We start from the raw sequence: 25,588 nt of genomic DNA, 5'->3' as shown, positions 1-25,588 counted from the left end.
TTGATAACATTGACCCAAGATTCATCAGAACATTAGTTCCTCACCTTCTAACATATTTTACTCATCTCTTTAATTCAATTCTAATCTCCAGCGTATATCCGACTATTTGAAAAAGAACAAAGATAATCCCAATCCCTATATCAAATAGTGATTTCCGTCCGATTTTTTATTATTTTACCTTGCGAAAGTTTTCGAGAAGATTTTGCATAAACAAACGTTCGAATATCTACATCATGAATCTTTTTTTGTCCAATAGATAATCCGGGTTTCGTGCCCATCGTAGTTGCGTTAGTGCATTATTTGAAGTTTCGGAATCAATTAGAAGCGAAATTGATAATGACAATGTTCTTTTCTCGTCCTACTAGATCATTCAAAGGCTTTCGACTCGGTTGATCATCATAGCTTATATATGAAGCTCAGAAGTTCTTGAATTTTAGCGTTTTAATCATACCTTAGTAATCGGCAACAGTCAGTGTACGTAGGTGATTCAATATCAGAGCCAATTTTAGAGCCTAAGGGATTCCACAAGGCTCAATAATTGATCCGCTCCTTTTTTTTGCTCTACGCAAACGATCATCCTACCCAGCTGACCTATAGCCAAATCGTTATGTACGCTGATGACGTTCAGTTATTTCTTAGCAGTTCTGTTAATAAGTGAATGCGTTGCAAAACTCAACGAGGACCTGTCCCATGTCTATAAGCGGGCTACAGCAAATGGTTTGTTTCTGAACCCCCAGAAATCTAAAGTGATTGTTATTCACAAAAATAAAAGATTTAGTTTGCGAGACCTGGATATGATTATAAATCAACAGACAATTGCTATTGTGTCTAGTGCTAAGAATTTAGGTGTGATTTTTAACAGTTCTTTAACTTGGTCAAATCATATAAATGCTGTAGCCGGGCAGACAAATGCAAAGCTGCGTGCACTGTGGATAACACACTCTTGTACACCAATCGAAATTCGAATTCTGTTAGCAAAGACATTTCTAATTCCTGGTCTGATCTATGGGTGTGAACTTTTTTCAAACTGCGATTGACTGAGCCAAAGAAAATTAAATGTAGTATTCAACATCATTTTTAGGTATGTCTATGGTATAGAAGGACTTAACATGTTTCTCACTTGGCTACTTCCCTTTATGGCTGTAGCTTCGACAATCTACTTAGAACCAGATCTCTACGATTCTTACAAAAAATCATATGGAAGCAAACACCTAAATAGCTCTATGACAAATTAACATTTGCCCGATCTAGAATGGGTAGGAAATTCGTCCTTTTTTAGAAGAAGGAGGTTAGTACCCGAATGGCAGTTTTAAGCGAGTACCATACGTCTTTGGAATACTCTTCCTCACAATATACAAAACATCAGCAACGCGTCAACTTTTAAAAAAAGACTTTTTCTTCGACTTTAGCTGTTTAAAAATTTTTTTTTCTTTTAAACAATATTATTTTCTAACCTATTCTAAAGTTAATTTTTACAAAAGTTGTAAACAAAGTAAAACGTAAAATTTTGTGTAAAAAAGAGTAAAAAAAGCACTAAATTAGATTTTTGAAAAATGTTACATATAAGTCGAAAAACCAAGAAAATCACAACGAGTGAGCGAAAAATGTGTGATCGTGTAATGGCAAAGTAAAATGTTCGTATTCGATCCGTTCGCCAATTTATCTATATCAGCTGATTTTAGGATTTGAACCCAGGCGTTCAGTGTCAAAGGCGGGCAAGCTATCCTCTGAGCTAAGATGGCCCCCAACTGTATTATAGATGGGTCAAACAAGATGATTAAACTAAACAAGACTTTGACATTTTTTGTAACCCTTTTTCAAAACAATACCCCAATTTGACCCTTCTCAAAAAATCTCAACGGTAACCCTGCTCTAGAGGCTTAGGAAGTAAAATCGGAGATCGGATTATATAGGAGCTTTTTATGTTATTGACCTATCAGAAAGAAAACAAGTAAAAGCGTGCTAAGTTCAGCCGAGCCGAATCTTATATACCCTCCACCATATATCGCTTTTTTTATTTTTTATTTACCTTTTATTTACCTTTTTTTATACCCTCCACCATAGGATGGGGGTCGATCTAGCCATGTCCGTCCGTCTGTCCGTCCGTCCATCCGTCTGTCTGCCTGTCGAAAATACGCTAACTTCCGAAGAAGTAAATTTTACACAAATACTTCTTATTAGTGTAGGTCGGTTGGTATTGTAAATGGGCCACATCGGTACATGTTTTGATATAGTTGCCATATAAACCGATCTTGGGTCTTGATTTTTTGAGCCTCTAGAGTGCACAATTCTTATCCGATTGGAATGAAATTTTGCACGACGTGTTTTGTTATGATATCCAATAACTGTGCTAAGTATGGTTCAAACCGGTCCATAACCTGATATAGCTGTCATATAAACCGATCTTGGGTCTTGACTTCTTGAGCTTCTAGAAGGCGCAATTTTTATACGATTGAAATGAAATTTTGCACGTAGTATTTTGTTATGATATCCAACAACTGTGCCAAGTATCGTTCAAATCGGTTCATAACCTGATATAACAGTCATAAAAAAGATCTGGGGACTTGACTTCTTGAGCTTCTAGAGGGAGCCTCTAGAGGTCGCAATTATTATCCGATTTGCCTGAAATTTTGTACGACGGATTCTCTCATGACCATCAACATACGTGATTATTATGGTCTGAATCGGGCTATAGCCCGATAAGTCTCTAACATATAATTTAATTGTGGTCCAAACCGGACCATATCTTGATATCGCTCTAATAGCAGAGCAAATCTTTTCTTATATCCTTTTTTTGCCTAAGAAGAGATGCCGCGAAAAGAACGCGACAAATGCGATCCATGGTGGAGGGTATATAAGATTCGGCCCGGCCGAACTTGGCCGAACGGATAAAAGAAAAGAATTGCTATCTTAATGGAACAATATCAAGTTATGGTTCATTTCGGACCATAATTGAACTGAATATTGGAGACCATAGTAGAAGTCATTGTGTACAATTTCAGCCAAATCTAGCAAGAATTGCGCACTTTAAGGGCTGAAGAAGTAAAAAAAGGAGATCGGTTTATAGGGAAGCTGTATTAGGCTATAAACCGATTTTTACCATACTCGACACGTATGTTAAAGGCCATGAAAGAAGCCATTGTACAAAATTTCAGCCAAATCGGATAATACTTGCGCCCTTTAGATGCTCAAGAAGTCAAGACCCCAGATCGGTTTATATGGCATCTATATCAGGTTATGGACCGGTTCCAACTATTCTTAGCAAATTTTCAGCCAAATCGGATAGGAATTGCTCCCTGCAGAGGCTAAAAAAGTCAAGACTCCAGATTGGTTTATATGGCAGCTATACCAAGCTATCGACCGATTTGAACCATACTTATCACAACAGTTGAAAGTCATAACAAAACACCTCATACAAAATTTCAGCTAAATCGGATAATAATTGTGCCCTGTAATGGCTCAAGAAGTCAAGACCCCAGATCGGTTTATATGGCAGCTATATCAAGTTATGGTCCGATTTCAACTATTCTTAGCACAGTTGTTGAAAGTCATTACAAAACATCGCATGCCAAATTTCAGGCAAATCGGATAACAATTGTGACCTCTGGCGGCTCAAGAAGTCAAGATCCAAAATCGGTAAATATGGCAGCTATATCAAAACGTGGACTGATATAGCCCATTTACAATTTCAAACGACCTACACTTTTAAGAAGTATTTGTGCAAAATTTCAAACGGCTAGCTTTACTCCTTCGAAAGTTAGCGTGCTTTCGACAGACGGACGGACGGACAGCCAGACGGACATGGCTTGATCGACATTAAATGTCACGATCAAGAATATATATACTTTATGGGGTCTCAGACGAATATTTCGAGTAGTTACAAACAGAATGACGAAATTAAATAGTATATCCCCATCCTATGGTGGAGGGTATAAAAAGAGCGATCGGTATATATGACAGCTATATCAAGTTAAGAAGCGATTTAGTCATACTTAGCGTGGATCTTAGAATCCGAAATAAAAGTATACGTGCACAATTTCAGACAAAGCGGATGATAATTTCTCCCCGTAGAGGCCATTTCGGGGGATCTGTTTATATTTCAGGTAGTATATCTTGTTACGGACCAAATTGGCACAGTTGTTGGAAGTCAAAACAAACGCTACGTGCAAAACTTCAGCTAAATCGGATAATAATAGAACCCCTGTATTTAGGTGCTCAAGAATTCAAATCTGGGTCGATTTGGACCATACTTGAAATAGTTCTTGGAAGTCAAAACAAATGTGCAAAATTTCAGTCAAATCAGATAATTATTGCGGTCTCTAGTGGCTCAAGAATTCAAATCGGGAGATCAGTTTATATGACAGCTTTATCAAAACATGAGACGATTTGGTCCATTCACAATCTCCGATGATATCGATAAAAAGTATCTGTGCAAATTTTATAGCTAATTTATTTATTAGTTTAGACTATAACATGGCGATTGCTAGAGACGAGCTTTAAAGTCTAATCGTACAGCATTCCATGATATGTGAGAAGTTTGCTCCCTTCCATTATGAAATTTTTGTGGATAATTTTGCATAGGGTCGCACCTCAAGAAACTGAGGTGTTACAAACAAAGTGACTTGATTAGAACATCTCCACTTTACGGTGGATATAAAACACGTCAAGAATTGTTTGCCACAAAAAATATGTTATATGGGAATTATATCGAAACCTGTGCCAATTTTGATAACACACACTGGGACGTCAAATAGAACATCACACGCCCTATATTGTAGAGATGTGACCAAAATTGTGGCTTTTACTGCCTTAAAAGTCCACATCGGATAAAAGATATATATGGGTGATATATCTAAATTGGAACCAATTTTTATGAAATTTTACAGTCGTATTGGAACTTTAAAGAAAACACTTCGCGCAAAATTTTGTAAAAATCCGACCAAAATTGTGGCTGCTATAGCCATAAAATTCCATATCAGAAGAAAGTTATATATGGGACCTATATCTAATTCTGGACCTATTTTAACGAAGTTTTGCACACATCTGAGGACGTTGAAAAAAACACGCGATGCCAAATTTTGTAAAGATCGGACCAAAATTGTGGCTTCTAGAGCCTTAAAAGGCCATTACAAAACATCGCATGCCAAATTTCAGGCAAATCGGATAACAATTGTGACCTCTGGCGGCTCAAGAAGTCAAGATCCAAAATCGGTAAATATGGCCGCTATATCAAAACGTGGACTGATATAGCCCATTTACAATTTCAAACGACCTACACTTTTAAGAAGTATTTGTGCAAAATTTCAAACGGCTAGCTTTACTCCTTCGAAAGTTAGCGTGCTTTCGACAGACGGACGGACGGACAGCCAGACGGACATGGCTTGATCGACATTAAATGTCACGATCAAGAATATATATACTTTATGGGGTCTCAGACGAATATTTCGAGTAGTTACAAACAGAATGACGAAATTAAATAGTATATCCCCATCCTATGGTGGAGGGTATAAAAAGAGCGATCGGTATATATGACAGCTATATCAAGTTAAGAAGCGATTTAGTCATACTTAGCGTGGATCTTAGAATCCGAAATAAAAGTATACGTGCACAATTTCAGACAAAGCGGATGATAATTTCTCCCCGTAGAGGCCATTTCGGGGGATCTGTTTATATTTCAGGTAGTATATCTTGTTACGGACCAAATTGGCACAGTTGTTGGAAGTCAAAACAAACGCTACGTGCAAAACTTCAGCTAAATCGGATAATAATAGAACCCCTGTATTTAGGTGCTCAAGAATTCAAATCTGGGTCGATTTGGACCATACTTGAAATAGTTCTTGGAAGTCAAAACAAATGTGCAAAATTTCAGTCAAATCAGATAATTATTGCGGTCTCTAGTGGCTCAAGAATTCAAATCGGGAGATCAGTTTATATGACAGCTTTATCAAAACATGAGACGATTTGGTCCATTCACAATCTCCGATGATATCGATAAAAAGTATCTGTGCAAATTTTATAGCTAATTTATTTATTAGTTTAGACTATAACATGGCGATTGCTAGAGACGAGCTTTAAAGTCTAATCGTACAGCATTCCATGATATGTGAGAAGTTTGCTCCCTTCCATTATGAAATTTTTGTGGATAATTTTGCATAGGGTCGCACCTCAAGAAACTGAGGTGTTACAAACAAAGTGACTTGATTAGAACATCTCCACTTTACGGTGGATATAAAACACGTCAAGAATTGTTTGCCACAAAAAATATGTTATATGGGAATTATATCGAAACCTGTGCCAATTTTGATAACACACACTGGGACGTCAAATAGAACATCACACGCCCTATATTGTAGAGATGTGACCAAAATTGTGGCTTTTACTGCCTTAAAAGTCCACATCGGATAAAAGATATATATGGGTGATATATCTAAATTGGAACCAATTTTTATGAAATTTTACAGTCGTATTGGAACTTTAAAGAAAACACTTCGCGCAAAATTTTGTAAAAATCCGACCAAAATTGTGGCTGCTATAGCCATAAAATTCCATATCAGAAGAAAGTTATATATGGGACCTATATCTAATTCTGGACCTATTTTAACGAAGTTTTGCACACATCTGAGGACGTTGAAAAAAACACGCGATGCCAAATTTTGTAAAGATCGGACCAAAATTGTGGCTTCTAGAGCCTTAAAAGGCCATATCGGATGAAAGATATATATGGGAGCTACATCTTAATCTGGACCTATCTTGTCAAAAATCAATAGCGTTCGTCCCTGGGCCATAAAAAGACTTGGGCAAAATTTCATGACAATCGGACAACAAATGCGACCTGTAACTTGATCACAAGAATACATGGACAGACAGGCGGGCCAAAGGACATACGGACATCATGCAAAATTTTAGCCAAATCGGAAAGGAATTCCACCCTCTAGAAGCTCAAGAAGTCAAGTCCCCCGATCTGTTTATATGACAGCTATATCAGATTATGAACCGATTTTAACCATACGTAACACAGTTGTTGGATATCATAACAAAATACTTCGTGCAAAAATTAATTCAAATCGGATAAGAATTGCGCTCTCTAGAGGCTCAAGAAGTCAAGACCCAAGATCGGTTTATATGACAGCTATATCAGATTATGGACCGATTTGGACCATACTTGGCACAGTTGTTGGATATCATAACAAAACTCGTCGTGCTAAATTGCATTCCAATCGGATAAGAATTGCGCACTCTAGAGGCTCAAGAAGTAAGGACCCAAAGTCGGTTTATATGGCAGCTATATCAAAACATGGACCGATATGGCCCATTTACAATACCAACCGACCTACACTAATAAGAAGTATTTGTGCAAAATTTCAAGCGGCTAGCTTTACTCCTTCGGAAGTTAGCGTGCTTTCGACAGAAAGGCGGACGGATCGACGGATGGACGGACGGACAGATGGACTGACGGACGGACATGGCTAGATGGACATAAAATGTCGCGACCATCAAGAATATATATACTTTATGGGGTCTCAGACGAATATTTCGAGTAGTTACAAACAGAATGACGAAATTAGTATACCCCCCATCCAATGGTGGAGGGTATAAAAATAAAATTGATCATTCACGACGATATTTTCGTGGTTCTTAACTATCTCATCAAAATTCACAAAGCCCATTTAAAGATATTTGTGAAATAATCTAACCGGAATTCTATATCAGTTCGTGGTCAATGAGTTGATACTTGTTGGTGGTCATAGGGGAAATAATGCTAAATTTCACCAAATCGAATAAGAATTTCACCCTCTAAAGGCTCAAGAAATACAATCGGCAGATCGGTTTATAAGGGAACTGTATAAGGTTAGGGACCGAGTCAGACTATACTTGACAAGACCATAGTAGAAACCGTTACTCAAAATTTCACCAAATCGGATAAAAATTGCGCACTCAAGAAATTAAACCAGTAGATCGATTTATACGGCGCTATATCTAAACATGAACCGATTTAGCCCATATGTCATATAACCGAAATCTATAAGAAGTATGAATGCAACATTTCAAGCGAATTGCTTTATTCATTGAGACGACATCGTCACGACGGACAAAGGGACAGAGGGACGGACTAATGGACAGACAACGTGATCAGCTTAAGATGTCATGACGATTAAGTATACAAATATATATATGTGTTTATATTTCAAGGTACACATTGTAAAGATTGTAAAATTTATTTATCCCTGACAATACCTTTGATTCTTGATATAACTTGATATATCGACATCCTTCTTCAATTTGGCCCAGATCGTATTTGTCAAGTTCTTCCCCGATATCTCTTTATATGCAAATAAAGGATAATAGATAAGAATTGCTATATCTTGTTATGGAACTATTCGGGCCGTACTTGGTTTAAAGGTTGGAGGCCATAGTAGAAGCCGTTAGCACGATTTCAGCTAAGTCTGGTAAGAATTGCGCCTTTTAGCTGGGTCAAGAAGATAAATCGAGAAATCGGTTTATATGGGAACTGATTTTGAACCAATTCGGGCCATATTTGGCACGTATGTTGAGAAGTCATTGTGAAAAATTTTACCCAAATTAGATAAGAATTGCGCTCTCTAGAGGTTCAACTAGCATAATCGACATATTGGTTTATATGGGAGTTATATCGGGTTTTAAGCCGATGGAGACCATACTTGGCAAGTATTTAGGATAAGTCATTGCGCAAAATTTAGCAAAATCGGATAAGAATTCCATCCTATAGAGGCTCAAGAAATAAAATCAGTTTATATTGGAGCAATATCAGGTTATGAACCGATTCAGACCATATTTGGCACAAATGTTGAAGGTCATAGTAGAAGCCATTGTACGAAATTTCAGCGGAATCAGATAAGAATCGCGCTCCCTAGAGGATCAATTATAGTCGGTTTATATGGGAGCTCTATCAAAACATGGATTAATATGGACCATTTGCAATCCCAACCGACCTATGCCTATAGGAAGTATTTGTGCAAAATTTAAAGTGCCTAGCTTTACTCCTTCGGCTCCTGAGCACCACACAGGCTGGAATTTTGAGCTCCGACTTGTGTGGTGTCTATCGGGAGAAGCTTCGTTTTTATGCGCAGTAGCTGCAAATGCGGCCGCGGGCAGTCAGTGACTTCGGGAGGAGAGTCTTAGTGGGGGATAGGGGGCACTGGCTCTTTATTAAATACTGAGTGCCCATGATACTCGAGAAGACATCAGCATCGCGACAACGATCCAACAAAACCCATGCGGTTGGAGCGCCGGAAAACTATAAGAATCACTCTGAGAAGCAAAGAGATTGTAAAAAAGGGACCCCCCTGACGACCCATTCGTTCTGGAGATTTTAATGCGAACATAGAGAAGGAAGACATCTTTGATCCAACATTCGGCAAGTTTAGCCTCCAAGAGATAACGTCCGATAATGGGTTGAGGCTAATAGATTTCGCCGCGGCAAAAAACATGGTAATTAGCCGCACCAGATTTCAACATATAAATATTCACAAAGCCATATGGCTGTCATCCGATCAAAACACGAGGAACCAAATTGATCACGTTGTTATAGATGTAAGGTATGCATCCAGCGTGGAAGGTATTCATCGATCCGTGGAACGAATTTTGATTCGGATCATTACCTTGTCGCAGCAAAGGTTTGCACCCGTTTAAGCATGGCGAGGAAAGTACGATCTGACACTGCACGGAAGCTTGACATCGAAAAGCTGCAAACACAATAGATGGCAGCGGCATACTCCACTCGACTGACCCAACTGCTTAATAAAAGCACTCCTTGTTTCGATGATATAATGGCGCAGTGGCAAACCGTTGCCCACTCCATTGAAAATGCCGCGAAATCCATACTTGGGTACCGGAAGCCTCCCGCAAAAATTCCATTGTACGATCAAGAGTGTCGAAATGCTACTGAAGCCAAGAATGCGACATACAAAACAACCCTGCAATCAATAGCAACGCGCCAGATGAAGAAAAGGTATCGGGAGAAAAGCAGAGAGGAGAGACGTTCATTCCGCAGAAAGACAAAGGAAATGGAAAGACGTGAGTGTGGGCGAATTGAGATGTACAGGAGTCAGAATGAAGTCTGGAAATTTTAACAAAGAATAAACCGATAGGTTTGATGCGGGCACATACTCCTACAGAGACAAAGAAGAAAATCTAATAACTGACACAGATAGCATACTGAACATTTTACCCAATTGCTAGTGTCCGGCGATGGCGGCGAAGAGATTTCCGCCAAACCAATCCTTGATGATGATATAGAATGTTTAGCTCCTAGTCAGAACTAGGTCCAAGTAGCAGTGACTCGACTGAAAAACAACAAGGCAACAGGAGCCGACTGGTTACCCACTGATTCATATAAGACCGAAGGCGACACGCTGATAAGGCGTATACATCAGCTTGTCTGCGCAATTTGAAAAGTATACACCCATCCTATGATAGAGGGTATAAAAACAGAAATGGATACAGCTTATAATTTAAAATATAAAATGAATGGTTTGTATTTTATAGTTTCTTAAAAACAAAATCATCGCCAAAAGGCTTAACAATTAAGTTTATGTGCGCTCTATTGCCATCTGACAGGCATACGGAATGGATATGGATGACGAAAGTGACAGCGCACATGCAATAGAATACTTCCCGTATGCGACTATCTGACAATAAAAATTGAATTATAAAATGAAGGAACTGTAGTAAATTAAATTGACTTATAACCGAAGTCACGCTCAATAATTACGACACTTTGCTTTCCTATGGGACATTTTTGAAGATCATAAAGCGTGACAAAACTCTTTGAATACATTATGTTCCGGTAGCATAAACGAAATAACTTAAATGTACAAATGTGACTTGTCTACTGCTTAGCCATATCAGTATAAAATGTTTGTTTCTTTGCAAAATGTTATGAAAACAAGAGCAATACAAGCAACAGCAATAAAGTTCGTCCGAGCCGAATTTTGGATTCATACATACTGCAATTCGTAGAAATCATATCAAAACTTCGGCCTAACAGAGCTCAAAGCGATCAGTGTATATACAGATGGATTCCGACGATTTTTAAAATATTTTGCGCGTGGCGTTTTATTTGACATCCTAATATGTGTGGGAAATTTCATGAAAATCGATCCAGATTTAGATACAGCTCCCATATATATCTTTCATCCGATATGGTTTTTTAAGGCTGTAGAATCTTTACAAAATTGGGCATGGAGTATTTTATTTGAGGTCTACATATGTGTGCAAAATTTCATAAAAATCGGTTCAGATTTAGATATAGCTCCCATATATATGTATCGCCCAATTTGCACTTAAATGGCCATAGTTGCTACAATTTTCAACCGATCTGCACAAAATTTGGCACAGACTGTTTTGTTATCTTTGTTGATCTTAACGAATCTGCAAAATTTCATCCAAATCGGTTAAGATTTAGATATAGCTCCCATATATATCTTTCATCCGGTTTGAACTATTAAAGCTGTAGAATCCACAAATTTTGTCCGATTTTCTATGAGACGTTTAAATTGACGTTCCAATACGTGCGCAAAATTTCCATAATATCGGTCCTGATTTAGATATAGCTCCCATATATATCGTTCATCCGATATGGACTTTTAAGGAAGTAAAATCCACAATTTTGGTCACAACTCTACAATATAGGGCGTGAGATGTTCTATTTCATGTCCCAGTATTTGTCAATAAAATTGGCACCGGTTTCGATATAACTCCTTTATAATCTTTTATCCGATATGGCCTTTTAAAGATGTGGAAATCCAAATATTTTGTCCTATGTTAGGAAAATTTTACAAGGTTCTAAATTGCTATTTCAATTGGTATCCAAATTAAAGTCTGACTAGATTGCGAGATAAGTTCTACATATAAAAAGTACTACATGCACTAGATGGTGTGGGATATTATATAGTCGGCACCGTCCGACTTTTGCCTTTCCTTACTGGTTTTTTGGGTCAAGCTGTTCGCCGGACAATTGGTGGCTAATACTATTCTAAGATTTGTACGTTATTTCCAAAGGCCTTTTATATAAGTCCATACTGTTTCGATTGTTCTACATGTTCGTTTGGGGGGTTAGAGGTGGACGACCGCCATACACTTGGTCGTACTTTGGGTGCCAAATTTATATTATATTCTTTAATACCGCACAGTTAAGTCCAATACTACTTTTCCGATTTGTATGGTGAGGAAACACTAGAACTACTCGTTGATACACTTTTTCCTAGAAATTCTCCAACGGACAACCACAAGAGGTTGCCATAAGAAGTTTCAACTCTTTGAAGTCGCCAGGCACTGATGATGTATCACCGTTTCAATTACAAGCTGTGTCTGATAGACTGGTTCCCTGGCTTAGGGAGATATACTCTGATTGTATCAGCATATCATATATACCTGTGGGATGGAGGGGCACTAAGGTCATTTTCATTCCGAAAGCAGGAAAACCCTACCACAAGAAGCCGAAAGATTCTCGTCCTATTAATCTGTCATCCTTTATGCTGAAGACTTTTGAGAGGTTGATAGAAACATATCTTAGGCCAAAGATCGCCTGTCGCGGCAGCAGCATCCACTGAAACAGCCCTTCACGATCTAGTCGGCTACAAGAGGGTTCTCTCGCTGCCAAGAAATATACAATGGTTGAATTTCTTGAAATTTAACGTGATTTCAATAATGTAAAACCGACGTCAATCATGAAGGAGTTGGAGTTTCTAGGCATCAACTCTACCGTTAGAAAATTTATTAATAACTTACTTACTAAAAGATGCATTACGGCAGGCTTGGGATCTATGGATCTAAAAGGATGGATCTAAAAGGAACACCTCTAGGAGGTGTGCTGTCTTCTCTACTTTGAAATATAGCTATTAACAATATATTGTCTCTGAAAGAAAAAGGCGTAAAAGTGGTCGCGTTTGCTGATGACGTGGCAATTGCGGTTAGCGGAAAGTTTCCCAGCACTCCAAGGGATATACTTTAGGAAGCTCTACGTGCAACAGCAAAGTGGGCTACCGAAATTGGTCTAGGTATAAAGACAGAAGTAGTTATTTTCAGCAGGAGATACAAGATGCCTACAGTGGAACCTGTCTCCTTGGGTGGAGAGAATGTTCCATGTACAGAAATCGCAAAATACATGGGTGTTTTGCTGGACAGAAAATTGAACTTCAAATCCAACATTTTGGAAAGGGCTAGAAAGGCAACTTTTGCCCTATACACCTCCAAGAGAGCCATTGGCAAAAGTTGGGGGTTTAGACCGCGTATCATGCATTGAGTATATACTGCAGTTGTCGGACCTTTTATGCTATATGGTGTTGTGGTCTGGTGGACGGCGCCTCAAAAGTTCACCTACAGCTCAATACTTGACCGCATCCAAAGGGTGGCTTGTTTATGCATCACAGCCGCACTAAGGACGACACCATCTTATGCGCTGAATTTAATGCTACATCTTATTCCTCTGGGCATTGTGGCTACCCATATTGCAGCGACCACTGACGTGAGGTTAAGGGTGCTAATTGTGTTATCCTTGATACAATATCCGATATTCCAGGCAGTGTGGATTACACCCTACTTAAGCCGCTGTTTGATAAAAAGTATTGTACCACTATTCCTAAGCGAACCGATTGGAACTACGATATCCCTGGTAAAACAAGTTACATAGAACCATCCGTATGGTTCCAAACTAAACGACAAGGTGGGTTTTGGAACTGGTCATATCGAACTGGTTACCCGACCACTGCAGTGTGTATCAAGCGGAGATCCTTGCTATTAAGGAGGTGGTAGAATGGCTAAGATATAATGTCATTACGAAGATTGGCATAAATATCTTCTCAGCGGCCAAGCAGCCATGGAATCCCTGGAGAACGTATTTCTGAACACAAAACCGCCCCCGATTGTCGCAGATCTCTCAACGAGATGGCTGAATAGTTCAAAATACACCTGTTCTGGGTGCAGAGCCAGGGAATTGTAAAGCTGACGAGCTTGCGAGACTAGAAACTACCCCACACATTGCAGGAATACTGGAATCTGTGGGTGTGCCTCAAGTGACATGTAAGCTAAGTTTTCCGGACCAGGCCCGAAGGACAACGAATGATAGATGGTCACAAAGAGGCGGCTGTGAGCATTCCAAAACTATGTGACCTAATCTAGACTTGATGAGGTCTACTGCTTTGCTAACATTGACTAGAACAGACATCTTAGTCATTGTGTCCGTCATGACAGGTCACGGTCTAATCGGAACACATGCTGACAGATGACAGTTGCCAGCAACGACTTTTGCAGAAGCTGTGCGTACATCAAAGAAGAGGAGACTAAAGAACATCTTCTGTATGTGTGTCCCGCACTAGTAGTCAGAGGGAGTTTCACTTTAAGTTCTCATTTCTTTCAGAACCTGTCTAATTTATCGGATGTGATCATTCGCAAGTTGTTGTTCTTTTTAAAGCGATCTGGATGGTTCAACGGTAGGAACTAGAAGGCATCTTCCTTTTTCTGTTCCTGTGGTATTACAATGGACGAAAACGTCAAAGTGAGTCTGATGGCAGACTGTCACTTAAACCTAACCTTTCCGATTTTTGGAACTAGGGAATTTTGGAGTATGACGGCTTCCAAAAACTCGATGCCTTAATTATGTATCACATATCTTTCTGGTTGTTCTACATCAAATATTATATATTTAATATTCTAAGTCAAGTATTAACTGCGTAATTAATGGCTATTACTACTTCTTTTATGCGTCTTTGTGCTTTAGGCGCAAAGTACAAATGTCAAAGTTGTAATGCGCATTGAGCGCCACTTTGAAACACTTATGCTTATAAGTTGCTTTTTAATTTCAATTCGTTTCTGGATTAGGTCCAATCTCTAGCTTTGTTTAAAATAAAGAATTACGGCCTTAATGTAGATTTGAAATAGGTTTATTTGACAGATAATCTTATATATAAAAATCAATTTGTGTTTGTTTGTTTGTTTATTTGTTTGTTTGTATGTTTGTGTCAGAAACGGCTGAACCGATTTTCTTGATATTTTCACAGATGGTGCATAATGACCCCGTGGTGAAAAGAGGGTACTACATTTTTTGATATCCTTACGCTAATTTTCAGAAATGCCATATCTCTGAGATGGGTGGTGCGATTTAAGCGAAATTTTGTGTGCTCTTATATAGTACCGAAAAAATAAAATTTTGGTATCCAAATTTCGGATGGGGTACCTAGGGTGGCCGCCCCGCCCTAAAACCTACCAAAGATATATTTAGACCAATCACGACAATATGGGACTCAAATGAAAGGTATTTAGGATAAAAAAAACGTATCTGATGTCCATTTGTCGAACCAAGTGCTAGGGGGACCACCCCAAGCCCCAAAACACCCCTAAATCGGACATATTTACCGACCATGGCAATATGAGACTCAAATGAAAGGCATTTGCGAGTAAAATACGAATCTGATATCCAAATGTGGAACCACGTTTCTGGTGGTCCACCTCTTTCCCAAAACACCCCCCAAACAGGACTTATTTGCTGACCATGGGGATATGAGGCTTAAATAAAAGGTATTTGAATGTAGAATGCGAATCTGATATCCAAATATGGGACCAAGTGTTTGGGTTCCGCCATTCCCCAAAAACATCCTCCAAAGGGGAGAAATTTACGACCATAGCAATGTGAAAGGACTTTGGGAGTAATGCACGAATTTGATATCAATATTCGGGAAAGTGTCTATGAGGTCACCCCACAACACCACCCAAATAGTAAGTATTTTCTGACTATTGCAATATGAGGCTCAAATAAGAAGGTTTTAAAGTGGAACACGAATCTGATATATATTTTCAAGGCCAACTCACTGAGTGGCCGCCCATCTCACAAAACACCCCCCAAGCCGGTCATGTTTGCCGACTATGGAAATATGGGGCTCAAATTAAAGGTATGTGGGAGTAGACCACGTATCTGATATCAACATTAGGGGCCATCTGTCTAGCGGACGTCCCGCCACTATAACAACCCCCAAATAGGACGTATTAGCTCACCAAGACAATTTGGGTCTTAAAGAGAGTGGAACTAAATATTCATAGTTTTTAGGGCCATTACCCCAAACCGGACATATTTGCTGACTTTTGCAATAAGGAGTTTTAATGAGATTAGAAAACGAATTTGATATCCAATTTTGAGGGCAATGGCAATATGGGGTTCAAATAAATGATATATAGATATATGAGAATAGAGTACGTTGCTGATATATTTTCCGGGCTTAGTGTTTGGGGGACCACCCCAATCCCCAAAACACCCATAAAAAGCGCATATTTACCCACCATGTCAATGTGGAGCTTAAATGAAAGGTATTGGGGGTAGAGCAAGAACTGATACCCATTTTCACAAGAATTGATACCCAAAATACCCCACAAACAGCAATTTTTTGTGACCATCGCAATATGGGGCTCAAATAAAGGTTTTTGGGAGTAGAATACGAATTTAATATCCAAATGTAGGGCATCACCCCTTTCCCAAAACACCCCCAAAGGAAAAACATTTTTCGACCATGCCAATATGTGGCTCAAATGAAAGGTATTTGAGATTAGAAAACGAATTTGATAACCTATTTTGGGGCCATGTGTTTGGGGGATGCCTCATCCTATAAACTCCTCTTAAGCCAATGGCAATATGGGGTTTAAATAAATGGTATTTGAGAGAAAAGCACGATGCTGATATTTTTTCAGGGCCAAGTATCTGGGAGTCCGCCTCTCCCCCTAAAACACCACTGAATCAGGCATCATGAGAATATCGGGCTGAAATTAAGTATTTTAAGAATGGAGTACACCTTACATCCAAACTTAAATTCGTAGACCAATAAAGATCATATGGGATTCAGATAAAGGCACTTATATTGTTAAACTGTTAGTCAAGCGATATACTATTTTATAGCATGGTACAATATTTCACTAAAAGATCTTTAATTGTCGAAAATAAATATTCCAAGAAAACTTTTGTTGCATATAAAGTAAAAGAAGGCGCAGCGGAGCGGACTCGGGTCAGCTAGTAATTAATAAAACCTGTCGTACTGACAAAAACCCATCAACTAAAACCTGTGTTAAAACACTATTTCTATTTTTCTTTTTATTGCTACCCAAAGACTGGACGTTCTACTTACAGTTTGAGTTGGTTTTAGGAAAAGATGACCCTTCTGAGACTTGACTGCAAATCTTCATAATCATAATCTTCATAATCTACTTCTTACAATTTTGCGGTATCTAAGAGTTCTTAGCGAATTAACACAACCAGGTTAACTAGATTGAAATCTAAGCTTCATATCCATCACTGTGTCTTTAAAAAGTCATTAAACTTTTCTGCTTTTATCAGGTTAAAAGATATCCATTCACCTTGACCTTCTTTAATGAGCTCATGGTTTTTTTCAAGCACCGTTTTAGATTTGACAACTTTTCCTTCGTTGACTTTTTATATTTGAAGAATTTTCTTAAAAATAAATATCCATGTGGTACACTTACACTCACTTCTTCTGAACTTCCAAAAAACGAATCATTCTAGGTTTTAATAATTCTAATTTTTACCGAATACATTCCTAGCTACTTTATAGATTATCCTAAAACTAATTTATTTTTAAGGAATTTGGTAACTTTGATCGCCCTGGTAGCCGAGTTGGAGCGTGCTGCTCTGATTACCAATGCCGCGGTCATGGGTTCGATTCCCACCAGAGGACTAGTCTGTCGCTACTGTAGTATCGCAATGGGCTAAAATTTTCTAAGTGAGTCTATCTAGAAAATAGACTTCCACTCTATCTTAGTATAATTGAAAAGTGACAAAGTTTCTCTGCTTAGGATATCGTTAACATAGACAGTATTCATGCTTTCATTATTCTCAAGTTTGAGGTTTAGTCGACATCTTATTCTTTTTATACCCTACACCACCGCTGCGGTACAGGGTATAACAGATTTGTGTATTTGTTTGCAACGCTAAGAAGGAGACGAGGTAGACCCATTAATAAGTATTCCAATCGGCTTAGAATCACTACCTGGTGCGATTTAGCTATGTCCGTCGGTCCGTCTGTCCATATATTCTTGTAATGAAGGTACAGGTCGCAGTTGTTGTCCGATTTTCACAAAATTTTGCATAAGTCTCTTTTTTGGTCCCAGGGCGAACGCTATTGATTTTGAAAAAAAAATCGGCTCAGATTTATAGATAGCTCCCATACAAATCTTTCATCCGATGTGCCATTTTAAAGCTGTGGAAGCCACAATTTTCGTCCGATCCTTATAAAATTTGGCACAAAGTTTTCCTTTCTTACGTCTTAATATGTGTACAAATTTTCATCTAAATCGGGTCAGACTAAGATATAGTTCCCATATATAACTTTCATCCGATTTGACCTATAAAGGCTGTAGAAGCCACAATTTTGGTCCGATCTTTACCAAATTTGGCACGAAGTGCATTATGTGACAACACAATTTTTGAAGAAGGCACAATTTTGGTCCAATCTTTACCAAATTTGGCACGAAGTGCTTTTTTGACGTCCTAGTATGTGTGCAAAATTTCATCTGAATCGGATCAGATTTATATATAACTCCCATATATATCTTTCATCCGAGAAGCCCTTTTAAAGCTGTAGTAGCCACAATTGTGGTCCCATCCTTACAAAATTTTGCAGGAGATGTTTTATTAGACGTCGCATTACATGCAAAAAATGTCATCAAAATCGAACCAGATTTAGGTAAATTTCCCACAAATATCTTTTAATCATTTCGGCTTTTAAGGTTGTAGTAGCTACAATTTTGGTCCGATCTCTACAAAATTTTTCATGAGATGTTTTAATTGACATCTTATTACGTGTGCCAATTTCATCAAAATCGAATCAGATTTAGTTAAAACTCCCATATATATCTTTTATGCGTTTCGACTTTTAAGGCTGTAGAAGCCACAATTTTCTTACCATCGTAAGAAAATCGTTGAAGGTTCTATAATTTCAATCTTTCAATAGGTATGCAAAATTAAAGTCTGACTAATTTTGGACATAAGTGCTATAGATTAAAAGTACTACGTAGACTCTGTGGTGCAGGGTATTATATAGTCAGCTCCACCTGACTTTTGCCTTTCCTTACTGGTTTAAATTGCAAATGCAAATTTTGGAAAACCACCGCTGAAAATTTTTTCTGATGGTCTCGCCTGGATTCGAACCGGGAGTTTAGCGTCATAGGCGGACATGCTAACCTCTGCGCTATGGTGGCCTCCAATTTTGTATATGTTTTAAATTAGATATATGAAATTTAATTATTGTATTATCTGTTGATTGTTCACATTTGGCTGACGTTTTAATAAACATGCCGCACCGATTTGTGCTTTCTTGGTAACTACACCAGCTGCATCAACAAAAGAAATTACATTAGATTGACTATCATTTTCTACTCCTATTATTAGAGCACTCTTAGCACTTCAATCATTAAGAAGTCTCATAAGAGTCATTAACATCTCTTTGTAAACTTTTATTCTCGTTTTGCATAACTTAAATTTTTTTTTCTGCTATACTTTTTTTAATACTGTCAATCTTCTCCTTCTAATGCTGGCAACATTTGTGAGGTACTACGTCATGTAAAAACTTCTCTCCAAAGAGGTGTGGCACTCCGTTCGAACTCGGCTATAAAAATGAGGCCCCTTATCATTGAGCTTAAACTTGAATCGAACTGCACTCATTGATATGTGAGCAGTTTGCCCCTGTTCCTTAGTAGGATGTTCATGGGCAAAATTTGCATTTTGCTAACTTATTCGATATGAAATTGACGGAGTTTTCATAGAAAAATTTAAACTTAAATTTGACCGATTAAATCCGATAAGCTTCCGGAATAAGTTGAAAACCAACTAGACAAGGCTACTCAGAAGAAGACTTGGGCAAGACAATTTAGTTTGTCCAAGCATAGAAGATATTGACGAAAATGTCAACAGGATTACGACTGCACTGGTGGGGTCCTTCGAAGATAGTTGTCCTCTTCGGGAAAGGAAATCAGCCCAATAAAAACCCTGGATGACCGAGAGGATTCGCAATATTGGGAAAAAGGTCTTTTTTACAGAGCACATCGTAAAAAAGCGGAAGTTTATTGGGATGTGTATTACACACGGCTCAAGGAATACAATAAGATTACCAAAGCGACAAAACGTGCCTACTGGAAGCTTTTCTGCGAACAGGTCGATAGCGGTAATGACGCCGCCAACATAAAAAAGTTTCTCTCAAAATCCCATGTCCAAACTGAGGCTTTTGATGAAAACCCATTTTCCACGGGATACGACGGGACTCACGGAGACACCGGAATCTTGGAATAATAATGATGATCGAAGGTTTAGAATTACAGAATTTATGGTGAAGGAATCCATTTAAGTCACCTGGACCTGTTGGAATATTTCCGACGTTATTACTGAAAGAGTCACACTATCTGGCGGCTCATCTGGCAACCATTTTCACAGCGTGCCTAGGACTTGCATATACTCCGAAAGCCTGGCAGGAGGCAAGGCAAGGCAAGTTATGCAACACCAAAGTCATATAGATCGATAAGCCTTATGTCCTTTCTACTCAAAGCCATGGAACGTATTGTGGACACCATGATAAAGTGTAGGACATCCAGCGAACTGCTCAAATACAAACAGCATGCCTATATCAAGGGTCAAGGTCGGTAGAGACTGCCCTGCACGAGATTGTGCATAAAATAGAAGAATGCTTCGATGTCAAAACGTACACCCTGGCGGTATGTATTTACATCGATGTGCGGACCGACACACTGATCCAACCCTTAGACCAGTACCGTCCACCCGGTAGACTGGATAACCATATGCTAAGGAACAGGTGTTTAAATTGTGTATCCCATGACATAAATATAAGAGAGAAAGTGGCAAAAGGCACGCCAAAAAGGGGCATTTTATCGCCACTCCTATGGGTGACCACCATAAATAATTCACATATGGTCCGAATCGGACTTTAACTTGATATATCTCCAATAGCATAACAATGCTTATCCATTATTGATTCTTTGCCTAAAAAGAGATACCGCGCAAAGAACTCGACAAATGCGATTCATGGTGCAGGGTATATAAGATTCGGCCCGGCCGAACTTGGCGCACTCTTACGTGTTTTTGATAAATCTCAGAGAACTGTTATTGAACTGTTGAGTTGAAATTGGAAACTGGTACGTAGATTTGACTTCCTGTTTACAAAAGAAAATTTTTATAAATAATACCATTTTTCTATATTCAACGAAAATAAAACAAAACCAAGACAATAAAATGAGAAAATACATTGAGAACTGGATTGAAAAATTGAGAGTGAAGCGAATTTATTAAACGAAAATGTTCACAGCTAAAAATTAAAGGAAGAAAAACTTTCAAAAAACGGGTTTATTGAGTTTATAACCGCTTTAAATGGAATATTGGCTTGTCATAAATTCATATAGAAATGTTAATTTTTTCTGTGTTATTGCGAACTCAGCTGTGATTTTATTCCACTCAGTTCATGTTTCATGTTTCGACCACTTTCAACACAAAACCGAAATGTGACGTTTTTAATGATTAAGGTAGTGGGACGGTGCGGTTTCTTTTCAAAAATCCCGAATTTTGGTGTGGTGCTCCGACTTTTTTCTTGGGTGTTTTTGCGTTTTCAAATTTAAAGCAAAATTGAACAAATGTCTGAACAAATTTTATCGTACGACTTCAATACGATCTGAATTCATAATTTTTATTTTATATTTATTTTACGTGATTTTTTTCAAAATATTTTATCAAACCAACTTCAACTATCAAATTTTTCTAAATGTGCACAATAAAAATATATTGCAGTCACTAAATTCTTAGCTTGTTAGTCCGATCGAAGAGCTCAAAATCGAAAGTGCTTCATTCATCAATCCGAGAAAACCTGGTCGATAGGCTCAAAACCGGCAACAAAGAAAATCTTTAAATTTTTTCAATAATATCATGCTTAAATTTTCAAGTTCACGTCATTAATATCTTGCCACTTTCACTTTTATGGTAAAATAATGTATAACTTTCAGTTTGGTCTTGTTACACTTGTGCGGGTGTGTGGTGTACATTCACTCACGGCTCTATTGGACGTAATTATTTTTCTCTTTTGGTATGCTTTATTTATACACTATTATTGTGCAATAAATATTGTAATATAAGGGATTTTTATATTTAACATTGCATGAGCGACTAACTACATTGCGTTATGAGGCCATACACACATATATGTACATACGAATAAATGTATATGCATGTAGTTTATTATTGTATTTAAATATGATTTATTTCATTCAGTCACATTCACTTAAAATAAAAATAATAAAGTGACGCAGATTTTTCCCTCCGATAAAAAGTAGTTTTTGGTTTTTAGACTTTATGAACTATGGCCTAAAAGCATTTTTATATTCCGATATATTTTGTTTGGCTTTCACCGCAAAGAAATTCTGCAACAAACCGGACCTCTTTCAGTTAACGTGTGATCAGTTTGAACAACCAAAGTATACTACACAAACGCCATGGCCAATAACTGGTTTTTTTTTCATTCTTCTTGGCTTTGCCTTTTGCCACCAGCGTATGCCGCAACCACCGATGGAGTGTGTGTATGTAGTATGTGTGAATGGATGTCCGTCTTCGTTCGTGCATGGCCCATCTCAGCAAGCAGCGTTGCCAGTACTCTATGTCTTTAGTTCCCAAAATTTCAAAATCTGTTTCAAAGGTGAATTTAACACCCAGAAATGAAGTCTACTGATTTTAGCAAACACTGTCTGCTGGTTTAACAATTGTCAACCCTTGAAGGAAACAGTTTCAAGTTCTTAAACATCTTTCCCATATATCTATGTAAATCTCTTTGGACAGTTTTGAGCGTTAATTTTGTTTAAAAGCTTATATTAGATTTTTCTATTTACAATATTTTATCCGCTGACATTTAAAATCATTTTGACTTTAATTGGCTATGACTAGCCGAACGTAGAATAGCGTTCCAAGCGCCACCATTTTTTCCGCTCAATCTAAAATCTCTGCCACCAAGTTTCGAGGTATCACTTGATCTTTCCATCGGACTTTTGGTCTTCCCGGTTTACGTGTACCACCGTGTTTGCCTTCAAAAGACTTCTTTGCTGGAGCTTCTTCATCCATTCTGATAACATGACCTAGCCAACGCAGCCGTTGTATTTTGATGTGTGTAACTATGCTATCGTCGTCATACAGCTCGTGGTTCATACGTCGCCTATATTCACCATTAACGCAAACTGGTCCATATATTTCACGGAGAATCTTTCTCTCAAATACTCCAAACACTGCCTCATCTGCTTTCACAAATACCCATGCTTCAGAACCATGTTGTTATATGGTTCTGAAGCACGGTTAGTATCAGTGTCTTGTATAGTGTAATTTTCGTCTGTCGAGAGGTGGCCTTGTTTCAAAACTGCTTACTTAGTCCAAAGTAGCATCCAAGACATATTAATCTCCAGGTAGGAGCAGTTGCACAACAACAAAATATTGAGTGCACTATCCGTCAAAATCTGTGACTAGTGCAACTCTGATTTTGTGTTTATTAATAGTTCGCGCCATTTTTGGTTTCTTGTTTTTGCTATGATTCTTAACTATAATGCACACACACAACCAAAACTCGTTGATATTTAGAGCACTCGGCGAGAAAAAATTTTACTCAGCTGTTTGCTGGTCATCATATGATGGTAGCATCTGTTTGACAGTATTATTCTTCGCTTAATCTCAAAACATGTCATTCGTTTCGGTTACGGCGGTGCCGAGGTAGATAAAGTTACTGACTATCTCAAAGTTATGGTTTCCAACTTTCTCCATTTTCTTTATCTGCTCGGTTGTACAAGGCGTCTTATCTCCATTTACTGCCAGACCCATTTTCATTGACTCTCTTTCGATTCTTTCAAAGGGAGCAGTTACTGCAGTTATTTGAAATCATTACAAATTTACTAAAGTGTAGAAAATTTTGTCAAATGTTACTCTATAAACTTTTAAAGCCAAGAAATAAGATGCAATATATTGGGTTACCCAAAAAGTAATTGCGGATTTTTTAAAAGAAAGTAAATGCATTTTTAATAAAACTTAGAATGAACTTTAATCAAAAATTCTATATATATATATATATATATATATATATATATATATATATATATATATATATATATATATATATATATATATATATATATATATATATATATATATATATAAGTTTTTAAAGTACTCTTGCTGTTTTGAAGCTAAAATCAACATTTTCCCATCTGAAAATAACAAACATTTTTAGCTGTTTAAGCAAAAAATAACAGCTGTCCCATTTTCAACAGACTACACGAAAAAAATAAAAACCTTAATTTCACCGATTCAAGATGGTATTGATTTATAAAAAAATAAAAGCGTGCTAAGTTCAGCCGGGCCGAATCTTATATACCCTCCACCATGGATCGCATTTGTCGAGTTCTTTTCCCGGTGTCTCTTTTTAGGCAAACAAAGGAAAGTAAAGGATAAAAGAAAAGAATTGCTATGCTATTGGAGCTATATCAAATTATGATCCCATTCGGACCATAATGGAAAGAATGTTTGAGACCACAGTAGAAGTCATTGTGAAAAACTTCAGCCAAAACGAATAAGGATTTCGCCGTTTAGGGTCTCAAAAAGTAAAATAGGGAGATCGTTTTATAGGGGAGCTGTATTAGGTTATAGACCCATTCAAACCGTATTTGACACGTATGTTGAAGGTCATTGGAGAAGCCGTTGTACAAAATTTCACCCAAATCAGACAATAATTGCGCCCTCTAGAGTCTCAAGAAGTCCAGATCCCAAATCGGTTTATACGGCAGCTATATCAGGTTATGGACCGATTTGAACCATACAGTTGTTGAAAGTCATAAAGAAACACGTCGTGGATAGGATTTGCGCCCTCTAGGGGCTCAAGATATTGTCTATTCCCAACCGACCTACACCTATTAGAAGTATTTGTACAAAATTTCAAGCGGCTAGCTTACTCCTTCGAAAGTTAGCATGCTTTCGACAGACAGACGGACGGATATGACTAGGTCGATATAAAATGGCATGACGATCAAGAATATATATACTTTGTGGGGTTTGAGACAAATATTTCGAGGAGTTACAAACAGAATGACGAAATTAGTATACCCCCATCCTATGGTGGAGGTATACTAATTTTTTCAAAAACGTTAATTATTTTTATACCCTCCACCATAGGATGGGGGGTATACTAATTTCGTCATTCCGTTTGTACCACCTCCAAATATGACATGACATTTTAAGTCGTCATAGCATTTTAAGTCGATCTAACCATGTCCATCCGTCTGTCGAAAGCACGCTAACTTTCGAAGGAGTAAAGCTAGCCGCTTGAAATTTTGCACAAATACTTTTTATGAGTGTAGGCTAGTTGGGATTGTTAATGATTTGATTTATTTGATATAGCTGCCATATAAACCGATCATGAGTCTTGACTTGATTCACTAGAGGGCGCAATTCTCGTCCGATTTGACTGAAATTTGCACGTGATGTTTGGTATTACTTCCAACAGCTGCGCTAAGTATGGTTCAAATCGGTTCA

The 25,588-nt window shown here is 37.9% G+C and overlaps 1 protein-coding gene across 3 annotated transcripts in view; it reads right to left on the bottom strand.

The window, feature by feature from the left end:
- LOC106093902 (uncharacterized) overlaps window positions 1-22,512 on the bottom strand; it is a 64,118-nt gene extending 41,606 nt beyond the window's left edge. The window contains exon 1 of one of the 3 annotated variants that reach the window (XM_059362399.1): window positions 22,466-22,512. The gene's annotated coding sequence lies outside the window, so the exon portion shown is untranslated. Of the gene's footprint in view, window positions 1-21,118; window positions 21,135-22,082; window positions 22,153-22,465 lie in introns of those variants that run through there. The other 2 variants (XM_059362400.1, XM_059362401.1) reach the window with 2 other exon arrangements.
- Between the last annotated feature and the right edge of the window lie 3,076 nt (window positions 22,513-25,588).

This window comes from Stomoxys calcitrans, chromosome 2 (genome assembly GCF_963082655.1).
Source record: "Stomoxys calcitrans chromosome 2, idStoCalc2.1, whole genome shotgun sequence".
Lineage (NCBI taxonomy): Eukaryota > Metazoa > Arthropoda > Insecta > Diptera > Muscidae > Stomoxys > Stomoxys calcitrans.
Note: the sequence above shows the minus strand (reverse complement) of the source record. Positions and strands in the feature narration are given on the sequence as shown.